The sequence below is a fragment of the Ovis canadensis genome, chromosome 16 (assembly GCF_042477335.2).
Source record: "Ovis canadensis isolate MfBH-ARS-UI-01 breed Bighorn chromosome 16, ARS-UI_OviCan_v2, whole genome shotgun sequence".
Lineage (NCBI taxonomy): Eukaryota > Metazoa > Chordata > Mammalia > Artiodactyla > Bovidae > Ovis > Ovis canadensis.
The window spans coordinates 46,302,403-46,315,640 of NC_091260.1; the positions used below are offsets into that span (position 1 = coordinate 46,302,403).

General features: G+C 38.7%; 1 non-coding gene across 1 annotated transcript; it reads left to right on the forward strand.

Annotated features, from left to right (window-relative positions):
• The first annotated feature begins 1,653 nt into the window (after positions 1-1,653).
• On the forward strand, positions 1,654-1,742 carry TRNAY-GUA (transfer RNA tyrosine (anticodon GUA)). The gene is given in 2 exon segments: positions 1,654-1,690; positions 1,707-1,742. It is a non-coding gene; the product is annotated as a tRNA-Tyr (tRNA).
• Positions 1,743-13,238: the final 11,496 nt, after the last annotated feature.

Genomic DNA, 13,238 nt, shown 5'->3' on the forward strand with positions numbered 1-13,238 from the left:
TCATGTTCGACTCTTCTGCGACCCTAGGAACTGTAGCCCACCAGTCTCCTCTGTTCATGGGATTCTCTGGGCAAGACTACTGGAGTGGGTAGCTATTCCCTTCTCCAGGGGGATCTTCCCAACCCAGGAATCAAACCCAGGTCTCCTGTACTGCAGGCAGATTCTTAACCAGCTGAGCCACAAGGGAAGCAGTAGCAGAAGAGATGGTTAGATAGCGACACTGACTCAATGAATTTGATCAAACTCAGGGAGATAGTGACCAACAGAGAAGCCTGGCATGTGGCAGTCCATGGGGTTGCGAAGAGTCAGACACAACTTAGTGACTGAACAACAGTTTATATCTGCTAATCCCAAACTACTAATTTATCCTTACCCCATCTTCCCTCTTTGGTAATCATAATATTGCTTTATATGTCTATGAGTCTGTTTCCATTTTGTAAAGTTCATTTGTATATATAAGTGATATCACATTATAATGTCTTTCTCTGTATGATTTGCTTTACTTAATATGATCATCTCTAGGTCCATTCATGTTGCTACAAGTGGCATTATTTCTCTTTTTTTAAGTGAAGAAGTGATATTTCTTTGTATATAAGAATCACAGAGAGATGATATGGGGAGAGAGGTGGGAGGGGGGTTCAGGATTAAGAACTCATATACACCCGTGGCAAATTCATGTCAATGTATGGCAAAACCAATACAGTATTGTAAAGTAAAATATATATATATATACAAAAGAATCACATCTTGTTTATACATTCATCTGTTGATGGACATTTGGGTTGCTTCCATACCTTGGCTATTGTAAATAGTGCTGCTATGAATATAGAAGTGGATAAATCTTTTTGAATTAGAGATTTTTCCAGATATATGCCCAAGGGTGGGGTTGCTAGATCATATGGGAACTCTATTTTTAGCTTTTAAAGAAATTTTCATATGGCTTTCCATGGTAGCTGCACCAATTTATATTCCTGCCAATAGTATAGGAGGGTTTCCTTTTCTCCACTCCTTCTCCAGCATTTATTATTTGTAGACATTTTGATGATGGTCATTCTGACTAGTGTGATGTGATACCTCACTGTAGTTTTGATTTGCATTTCTCTAACAATTAGCTATGTTGGGTATCTTTTCATGTGTCTTTTGATAATATGTATATCTTCTTTGGAGAAATGTCTATTTAGGTCTTTTGCCCATTTTTAAAATTGGGTTATTTGTTTATTTTGTTGAGTTATATAAACTGTTTGTATATTTTGGAAATTAATTGTCAGTCACATTGTTTGCAAATATTTTCTCCTAGTCTGTATGTTGTCTTTTGTTTCACTTATGATTTCCTTTGCTATGTAAAAGCTTAAAGGTCTGATTATGTTCCATTGTTTATTTTCAGTTTTATTCTTATTGCTTTGGGAGGCTGTCCTAAGAAAACACTGTTACTATTCAGAAAATGTTTTGCCTATGTTCTCTTCTAGGAGTTTTATGATGCCATGTCTTACATTTAAGTCTTTAAGTCATTTTGAATGTATTTTTGGATATGGTGTGAGGGAATGTTGTAATTTCATTGATTTAAATACAGCTGTCAAGTTTTCCCAACACAACTTGCTGAGACTGTCTTTTCTCCATTGTATATTCATTATATTTTCAGTCATATGTGTGTTCCCTTCGGTAGCTCAGCTGGTAGAGCGGAGGACTGTAGATGCCTGTCTGTGGCCATCCTTAGGTCGCTGGTTCGATTCCGGCTCGAAGGAGAAAGGTTTTATATTTATCAATGGAACAGAATACATAGCCCAGAAATAAACCCACATGCCTCTAGTCAATTAATCTTTGACAAAGGAGACAAAAATGTACAATGGAGCCACAACTTTAAATACTGCATTTTTGAATTTTTATGCAAAATCGAGATTAGTCTTATGACTCTTTGTGTCTGCAACCCAGCATTATTTACTTTGAGAACTGTGCCATTTTTCAGTGTTCTGATTCCATGGATTTTCTGCCAAACCCATTAATTTGGAGGTTGCATGTTTACTAATTTTTCTATTTTAGGAAGGTAGCTCCATAATTTCCTCATCCCCCAGCGATATTTGTGTGGGGTGTCCTTTTGGATTATATTTCTTAGCTCCTATTCTCTTCTTTGTACTTTAAAAATTAATCACTCAATCTGGGAAATAAGGATCTAGGCATTTGTAGTGTCCTTTCAGAATTTTTTGTCAGTTGCTATGTGATTTATTATAGATTTAGGCGTTCATCTCTTCTTGGTCCACAACTATCTTTGTTGGGCCAGGAAAGACATTTTGTGTTTGGCTCCTTAGCCATTTTGTGTTAATGATAGTTTGTCTGTATTTGATATAGTATATATTTTGTAACACTTTCTGTAGGGCATGTAAAGGAAAGTTTATATGCCTGTTTTTCATACAAGCTGTCAAAGATACTCTGACTCCATATATAGCCATTTAGTGCTCAGTTCAGTTCAGTTCAGTTCAGTCGCTCAGTCGTGTCCAACTCTTAGTACAAGTATTATATAATTATTAAATAGCATGCATTCTTATATCTTAGAACTATGCTATTTTTTTATAGTGAAATAAATATACTTCAGGTCTTTTATTTTTTCTTTGCGGGGTGGGGGATGCAGAAAAATTTACATAGTTAATGTATAATCCATCTTGGTTTTCTCTCCACTCATTAAATATTTAACTCCAACGTCCTGTATAAATTTCAGTTTTAACCATTCTTTCTAAGACCTACAGGTTAACATCTTTAGCTTTTCAATTTATCTTTTTTTTATAGTAACTGTAAAAAAGTCCTTATATGTATTTTCAGAGGTATCTGAAAATGTTCTTAGTATTTTGGTCAAATGACATTTCCAAACCATACGTAATAATGAAACGAAATTATATTATTGTCTATATGGGAAGGTAAAAAATATGTCTTGTATAAGTGTGATACATAATAAATAATTTAGTCATCATTTGGTTTTACTTAGTGTATGCTACTGCTACTGCTAAGTCACTTCAGTGGTGTCTGACTCTGTGTGACCTCATAGACGGCAGCCCACCAGGCTCCCCTGTCCCTGGGATTCTCCAGGCAAGAATACTGGAGTGGGTTGCCATTTCCTTCTCCAATGCATGAAAGTGAAAAGTGAAAGTGAAGTCACTTAGTCGTGTCCGACTCTTGGCGACCCCATGGACTGCAGGCTACCAGGCTCCTCCATCCATGGGATTTTCCAGGCAAGAGTACTGGAGTGGGGTGCCATTGCCTTCTCCGGGAATAATCATAAGCATCATCAATATAGCATAACAAGGACTAGTAGGGGTGTTAGTCAATTTTAAATTCACATCGCCAGGATGGCTCAAGTCCCTCCTTGTTCAGGGATCAGAAGATCTATCTCCTGTCTGTTTTGGAGTATAATCTTTGTCAAGCTGTGTTGGCTCTTTACAGCTATCTTGAGAAATACTTAGTGTATAGTAGACAAAATGAGGCCTAGGTCTTAGGCTTGACTTTTTAAATCAAAGATGTATGCATTTTCATTTGCTTTTTCCAAAATGACTGTTTTGATAAAAAAGAAAAAGTACACAAACTTCAATCCTTCTAAAAGATCTTTAGGCTATAAAGAATAAATGCAGTGATTATAATATATATAATATTATATAATATATAATCATATAATATTATATAATATCATATAATATTATATAATCATATAATATATAATATATAATCAAGGAAATAAATATTCTCTTCAACATTGCATTCACATAGTAATTGCAGAACCAGAGGGTATGGTTACCTTTAACTTAGGATAGTCTATGTAAAGTTTTAATTTCATTTCTTACAATTTCCTTACAAGTTGTATAAATAAGTGCATATATATTTCCCTATATACAACTTGAGTTAAGAAACAGAATTTAAAGTATTCCATTTATATTGTATCTAGGATGCTAATCAGTGAGTTGAGAAAATCTCAGTTCATTCATTAATTGGTGATTTTTAAAATCTGAATTGATTGATTGACTATATTAGATCATTAACTTAATACATCAAAATATTTTGGATTAAATATTATCATACATGGAATTTGCTCTAAAATCATTCAACTTGAAATAGCAGTGTCTAGAAAATAAAAGTTTCCCATGAGCTGATACTTATTGAGTCTGAATGATGAGTATGTGAAGGTTTATTTACTGTTCTCTACACTTTTGCAAGTGTGTGAAATTTTTCATGATGAAATATATTAAAAGACACCAAGTAATAAGATAGCTGTGACTGCAAATTACCAAAATGTTTGTTATTTACCACCAGAGCAGTATAGGTTTGCAAAAGCTGGCCATCATAAACATACACTCAGAGCAAATTATGAATCTGTTCACGTTCAGCACTAGAGTTGTGGACAGCTACTCTGAATGTAGTTTATAGCTTAGATACAGAATCCCGTAAGTTTATGCATTTACTAAGACAAATACAGGATTTAGCCAAAGGTGTAGTCTTAAATGATGCTAGAATGGTAGTCGGGAAAGTGAATAAAAGCACAAATAGTCATTGAGTCTAATTCTTTGTTTTTCTGTACTGAGCATTTTTCAGAGCTCCCAGATACTTGTCCTTCCTGTATCTCACACTATGTCCAAATTTCTGACACTATCTCCCATTGCTGATCTGTAGTTCTAGGGCTAAGGCTAGACTGAGAGCTCATTATCTGACTTTTCTTCTCAGAATCTCTTCCTCTAAGGTGTTACTGGTGTCCTACAGCATTACCTTTGCCTGTCAGACAGCCCTAGATATAGATGATTGCCTTTGGGGTTTGCAAGAAGAGACTGAAAAGAAATGCAAATTGAGTGAGTTATTCTGCAGCAGGGATTATCATTGCTTCTGTGTACCTTTGGAACTATTCGAGAATGGCAGGGTAGAAGAGGTTTTGCAGGGCATACATGTGCATGAACACTCATGAGCTTGTGCATGCAGGCATAAAAATTGCTTTATTGCATCAATCTGCTCATGCCATAAAATGTAAGTGAAAATTTTACTGATGAAGAGTACATATCAAAGTTGTCAATGTCATTAATCATTTGCAAAGGTCTACTAGACTAGTACTCTTAAAGCTCCAAATAAATTAAGTTGGGCTGTGTCCTTCTACTTATTGGTCAGAGAGAAAAATAGTCCCTGACATCTAGGATTTCTGGGATTATTAGCCAGGCCTTGGTGTTCACCTGTTAAACATAAACACATTCATGGAACATTGACACTGGACAAGGCCACTCCAAGACCTTGAGCAACTGCAACAAATAAGAACATGAACCCTCTGTAATCATATCTAAAACAGATAAAACATTAGTAGTGTATATGTCACAAAAATGATCTGATATACCCTACTCTAATGAGTGACTCTTGCTTCTTTATTTCTTATCAGTTCAATTCAGTTGCTCAGTCATGTTCGACTCTAGCCTTAGTCTAGTATCTCCTCCTTGTAGATAAGATTTATGAAGATACTCATTGAATTACTCCCTACACCACTTCCTGACAGAATCCTAATCAAAGCAAAGCCCAATTTTCTTAAATCCTTCTTAAATCTCCAAATAGAAGAGAAAGTCCTATAATATGTACTTTCTAACACTCTCTTACTTATATGGCCCAGGGTTCCCGTGATGTGGATTCTTCCTTACTACAAAAAGCTATAAATCCAACTTGTATAATTTCAGGTATGTTCTTGGCAATCATTGGCTAGAGGATAAACTATTATGAAAGAGTTACAATGGGAACCTTATAATTGGTGAAGCAAGCATGGTTCTTCTGTCCAACCATCATTTGTCATTAGCTTTTAAAATTGTGACAAAATATACATAACATAAAATTTACCATCTTAATTATTTTTAAGTGTAAAATTCAGGGGCATTAAGTACTTTCACATCATTGTGCGACTACTACCATTATCCATCCATCCAATTTTTTAATGATCCTAAACGGAAACTCTGTATCAGTTAAACAGTCCTCATTCTCCACTCTTCCAGCCCTTCATAACACTGTTCTGCTTTCTGTCTGTATGAATTTGATTGTTTCAGGTACTCTACATAAGTGAAATCATAGAATATTTTCCCTTTTATGTCTGGCTTGTTTCATTTAGTATAGTGTCTTCAGAGTTCATCTGTGTTGTAGCAGGTATCAGAAGTTCCTTCCTTTTACAGGCTGGGGACTTCCCTGATAGTACAGTGGCCCAGAATCTGCCTGCCAATACAGGGGACATGGGTTTGATCCCTGCTCCATAAGATCCCACGTGCCCTGGAGCCACTAAGTCCGTGCTCTAAAGCTATTGAAGCCTAGAGCCTATGAGCTGAAACAAGAGAAGCCACTGTAATGAGGAACCTGGGCACCATAATGAAGGAAGTCCTTGCTTGCTGCAACTGGAGAAAGCCTGCACACAGCAGTGAAGATGCAAGGCAGCCAAAAATATATAAATTAAAAATAAAGGCTGAATAATATTTCATTATATGTTTATACTACATTATATTTATCCATTCATCTGTCAATGGATATTTGAGTTGTTTCAACTTTTTACAATTGTGTATAATGCTCCTATGAACACTGGCATAATTATGGACTCATATATATATATATATATATATATATATATATATATCTCCAGTTCCAGTTCAGTCGCTCAGTTGTGTCCGACTGTTTGTAACCCCACGAATTGCAGCACGCCAGGCCTCCCTGTCCATCTCCAACTTCCGGAGTTCACTCAAACTCACGTCCATCGAGTCGGTAATGCCATCCAGCCATCTCATCCTCTGTCGTCTCCTTCTCCTTCTGCCCGCAATCCCTACCAGCATCAGAGTCTTTTCCAATGAGTCAACTCTTTGCATGAGGTGGCCAAAGTACTGGAGTTTCAGCTTTAGCATCATTCCTTATATCTATATATATGTATATTATATATGTAGATATATATATGTAAAAATATATATATCTATATACATTTTAGTAATAAGTAGAATAGTTTCAGGATTTTTTCTGACTCTACATGCAGACCTAAAGCATTCTCCCTCTTCCTTCCCAGGCTAACCTCCACCCTCAGCAATTTACATGCTCTGGGAAATCAAACGTTTTGAGTGATGACCCCTGGAAATCTAGAAGTGTACATCATGTTATTTTCAAGTGTGACCAGTGACTTTACCAAGATAGAAATAAGGATGGAAAGAATTAGAGGAAAAGAGTTTAGAGAGGCAAAACACTTTTTATTTCAAAATATATTTCAAAATTAAGTTATGATGGAAAATGGCAGGTGAGTAAGATGGGGAGATTGCCTTCCTCCCCACAAATACATCAAAAATTCATTTGAATATGGGACAACTCCTACAGAACAACTTCTGAACAACAGCAGAAGACCCCGAACTTCCAAAAAGGCAAGACAGTCTTCTTAGAATGAGGCAGGGCAAAAGATAAAGATGTAGAAAGAGACAAAGGATTTCAGGATGGAGACTTGTACCCCAAGGGAGAGAGTTGTGAAAGAGGAAAATTTTCTGCTTATTCATAAACCCCCTTATGGGTAGGGATGCCCCCTAGCAACTCGCATGGGGACTGGCCTTTCCTGAGGCCACCAGAGCGGGTCCCGGAGGTCCCCGTGGTAACTCGAGAGCACCTGCCGCAACTCGAGAAAATCCAGGAGGTTCTCCCCTCCAGGCGAGATGAGGCCCATTTCTGCTGAGGCGACTCGAGGCTAATCACACCTTCCCTCTGGAACTTCGAAAGGGTCCTTCACACCCTTGCTGCAACTCAAGAAGTTCCCCGACATACCCGTCTCCACTCGAGAGGAAGCACGAGGGTCCCGCCCACATCCAGAGGAGCCCCGTTTCCGCCTCGTAGCTCGAGATGAGGGATCCTTTCCCTGCTTCGTTGGGAAAGAATTCCCGGCGTTCCCGTGGCATCTCAAGAGGAGGCGCTCTCAACAGGAAAGGCGAGAGGAACTCCAGCATCGTGCCACCATTCCAAGAGTCCCCCAGATGTCTCAGTCTATTCCAGAGGAACCTGTTTTCCCTGCACTGCCTCGACTTTCACGTCGACGATCGACTCACACCACGGTGGCACGTGGGACAGCCCTGTGGGAAAGACTCGTGGGAAAGCCTCGAGGGAAAGCCACAGATCCCTTGATCCACGCAACGGGAAGCGTGACACTGCTGCTACAGCTCGGGAGGAAAGCGGACGTGCATGCCCCCACTCGAGACGAAGACTGACTCCCCTTTGGAGACTCCAGAAGTACCCCAAGATCCATGTCAGCACTGGAGAAGAATCCTCAGGTTCCGGCCCCGGCTCCACACAAGGTCTTAGGCCCCGGCATCGACTGGAGAGGAATCTTGAGAGGCCTCCTAGCAACTCACATGGGGACTGGCCTTTCCTGAGGCCACCAGAGCGGGTCCCTGATGTCCCCGTCGTAACTCGAGAGCACCTGCCGCAACTCGAGAAAATCCAGGAGGTTCTCCCCTCCAGGCGAGATGAGGCCCATTTCCGCTGAGGCGTCTCGAGGCTAATCACACCAGAGTTAAGTGAAACAGCGGGGGCTCAGAGGACAAAACAGAAAATGCATCACAGAAATCGCTGCCGAACAGCACTTCTTAACAGAGAAGTGCCTTGCGAGTCTCAGCCTGCTGCAGAAGCTGGGGATGGGATGCCGAGGCTCAGGCACAGGTGTCAGATCCCAGGGAGAGGTTTGGGATTAGCTGCCATGAGGATACTCTGAGGGGGCTACTTCAATGCAGTGGAGGGAGTCCAAAGAAAATACTGAGTGTCTCAGAATGGCAAGAAGTCGTCACCGGGACACTAATGCCACACTTGCACACTGTCAGTGGCTGAGTGCCCACTGACAGCCACCAAAATCCCAAATCAAAACTGGTCAGAGCACCAGTTGTGAAATTAGATGTAACTGCCACTTCTAAATCCAGGAAAGTGCCTGAGACAGAAAGCAAAAAGCCGCTGATGCAATCCTGACCCCAGAGGTGGCAGATACCACCAAGCTATGAGCAGGCACAGGTTACTGCCCACACCTTCCTGGGAGCTTAAACAGCTAGATTCTTACTAGGGTCCCACAGCCTGAGGCCAGTTCCTCTGGGAGAGCACAGGACCTGCCTCAGATTGTAACAGCATCCAGCAGTTGTCTATTGCCGCAGGTACTCCCAGTTGTGCCACAGGTACATCCCAATTGTGGCTGCCATATTCGCCCTTTCCCCCAGCTCAAGTGAAGGAGTGAGCCTTAGTAAGTCTTGGCCTTAGCCCCATTGTGTCTGGGTGGGGAACAGACCGTGGACTTCAGGGGCAACTGTGAATTTTAGGAGCAAGTACAAGCTGGAATAAGGCCAGATCTGAGACTGAGCTGACCCCAGCCTGCCTACAACAGGTCCAGAGACCTTCCCAGAAATATTGGAGGATGTTGGTGTGAATCGTGCTGGTGTTCTGGACTGTTGAGTATTGCCTTCACCGAGTCTTGGGGTTTTGTCTTCTGTGCTATGTAGTTTGTGAGGTCTTGGCGCTATAGTAGAGCTCAGGCATTAACACCTGAGATGGGAGACCCGAGCTCAAGACTTTGATCCACCAGAGAACCCCTGACTCCAGGGAACATTAATAGATGAGATCCCTCCCACAGGTTTTCATCTCAACACTAAAACCTAGCCCCACCCAAAGGCCAGCAAGTTCCAGTGCTGGATGCCCCATGCTAATTCTTCAGCAAAACAGGGACACAACCCTGCACATTAGCAGACAGGATGCCCAAAGCCATACCAAACCCATAGACCTACAAAACACACTACTGGACATGGCACTATCCTTTAGAGAGATAAGATCCGGCTCCAGTCACCAGAACATAGGCATAAGTATCCCCAACCAGGAAACCTTCACAAAGTGCTGGTCCAACCCCATCCATGGAGGGCAGATTCTACAATTAAGAGGAACTACGACCTTCCAGCCTACAGAAAGGAGACCTCAAATACAGTAAACTGAACAAAATGAAAAGGCAGAAACATGCAGTAGATGAAGCGACATGGTAAAAACCCACAAGACCAAACAAATGAAGAGGAAATAGGCATTCTCCTGAAAAAAATTCAGAGTAATGATTTTAAAGATGATCCAAAATCTTGAAAATAAAATGGAGACATGGATAAATAGACTGGAAGCATGGGTCGAGGAGATGCAAGAAATGTTTAACAAGAATCTAGGGTTAAAGGATAAACAATCAATAATGAACAACATAATTCAATAATGAACAACATAATCTCAACATAATGTCTGAGATTAGAAATATACGGGAGAGAACCAACAGTAGAGTAACTGAGACAGAAGGACAGATAAAGGAGTTGGAAGATAAAATGGTAGAAATAACTGAAGCAGAAAATAATAAAGAGTCTCAGAGACCTCTGGGACAACATTAAGTGTAACCATATTGACTCATAGAGGTCCCAGAAGAAGACAAAAGGAAAGGGCATGAGAAAATATTTGACGAGACTATAGCGAAAAAGTACCGAAAATGGGAAAGGAAATAGTGACCCAGATCCAGGAAGCCCAGAGAGTTTCATACAAGATAAACCCAAGGAGAAGCACACCAAGACAAATTTGATATTAATCAAACTAACAAAAATTAAACACAAAGAATAAATATTAAAAAGCAGCAAGGAAAAAGCAACAAATAACATACTAGGGGATCCCCACAAGGCTAATAGCTGATCTTCAACAGAAACTCTGCATGACAGAAGGGAATGAAAGGATACACATAAAGTGGTGAAAGAGGAAGATTTGCAACCAAGACTACTCTACCCAGCAAGAATCTCTTTCAGATTTGAATAGGAAATCAAAAATATACAGATAAGAAGAGAGAATTCAGCACCACCAAACCAGCTCTACAACAAATACTAAAGGAGCTTCTCTAGACAAGGAACACAAAAAGGAAAGGCATACAAAACAAATTCCAAAGAATAAAATAAATCATAACAAGATCATACATATTGATAACTACCTTAAATGTAAATGAGTTAGGTGCTCCAACCAAAAGACAGAGATTGGCTGAATGGATACAACAATAAGCACTTTATATATGCTGTCTATAAGAGATCCACATCAAAACTAGGGACATATACATACTGAAAGTGAGGGGCTGGAAAAAGATATTCCATGTTAATGGAAATCAAAAGAAAGCAGGAGTTGCAGCACTCATATCAGATAAAATAGATTTCAAACTAAAGATGATCACAAGAGACAAAGAAGGACACTACATAATAAACAAGGAATTAATCCAAGAAGAAGATATAACAATTGTAAATCTATATGCAACCAACTTAGAAGCACCTCAGTACATAAGCCAAATACTAACAATTATTAAAGAGTAGATCAACAGTAATACAATAACAGTGAGGGACATTAATACCCTACTCACATCAATGGACAGATCATCCAAACAGAAAATTAGTAAGGAAACACAAGCTTTAAATGATACACTGGACAAGTTAGACCTAATTGAGATCTACAGGCATTTCATTCAAAAACAACAGCTTTCACTTTCTTTTTTAATTACACATGGAATATTCTCCAAGATAGATTACATCCTGGTCCACAAATCAAGCCTTGGTAAATTTTTAAAAAGTGAATAATTCAAGCATCTTTTCTGACCACAATGCTGTAAGGTTAGATATCAACTATAGGGAAAAATACTATAAAAAACACAGACACTTGGAGGTTAAACAATACACTTCTGAATAACCAACAGATCGCTGAAGAAATCAAAAAAGGAAATAAAAATATGTCTAGAAACAAATAACAATGAAAACTTGACAATTCAAAGCCTATGGGATACAGTAAAAATAGTGTTAAGAGGGAGCTTTCTAGCAATATAAGCCTGATTCAAGGAACAAGAGAGCCATCAAATAACCTAATCTTACACCTAAAGCAAGTAGAAAAAGAACAAAAATACCCCCAAAGTAGAAAGGAAGAAATCATAAAGATCATAGCAGAAATAAATGGAAAGGAATGAAGGAGACAATAGCAAAGATCAATAAAACTAAAAGCTGGTTCTTTGAGAAGATAAACAAAATTGACAAACTGTAAACCAGACTCATTAAAAAAAAAGAAACTCAAATGAATAAAATTAGAAATGAAAAAAGAGAAGTTACAACAGATAACACAGAAATACAAAGGATTATAAAAGACTGCTATGAGCAACTATATGTCAATAAAAATGGACAACATGGAAGAAATGAACAAATTCTTAGAAAAGTGTAACCTTTCAATACTGAACTAGGAAGAAATAGAGATTATGAACAGACCAATCACAAGCATGGAATCAAAACTGTAATAAAAAAATCTTCCAACAAACAAAAGCCCAGGGCCAGATGGCTTCACAGGCGAATTCTGCCAGAAGTTTAGAGAAATAACATCTATACTGCTCAACCCTTCCAAATAATTTCAGAGGAAGATAACGCCCAAACTCATTCTGTGAGGCCACCATCACCCTGATACCAAAACCAAAGATGCCACAAAAAATAAAATTACAGGCTAATCAGTGATGAACATAGATGCAAAAATCCTCAACAAAAGGATTCTTCAATATATGCAAGTCAATCAGTGTGGTACACCATATTAACAAATTGAAAGATAAAAAACATATGATCATCTCAATAGATGCAGAGAAAGCCTTTGACAAAATTCAATATCCTTTTATGATAAAACCTCTCCAGAAAGTAGGCATAGAAGGAACATATCTCAGCATAATAAAGACCATATATGACAAACCTACAGTAAACATTATCCTCAGTGGTGAAAAACTGGAAGCATTTCCTTTAAAATCAGGAATAAAACAAGGGTGCACCCTCTTGCCATTATTAGTCAACATAGTTTTGGAAGTCCTAGCCACAGAAATCAGAGAAGCAAAGGAAATAAAAGGAATCCAGATTGGAAAAGAAGTAAAACTCTCACTGTTTGCAGATTAAATGATTCTCTATACAGAAAACCCTAAAGATGTCACCATAATATTACTAAAGCTAATCAATGAATATAGTAAAGTTGCAGGATATAAAATTAATAAACAGAAATCCCTTGCATTCCTATGCACTAACAATGAAAAATCAGAAAGAGAAATTAAGGAAACAATCCCATTCACCATTGCAACAAAAAGAATAAAACACTTAGGAATAAATTTACCTAAAGAGACAAAAGACCTATATGCAGAAAACCAGGAGACACTGATGAAAGATAACAAAATGACACAAACAGATGGAGAGACAGATCAT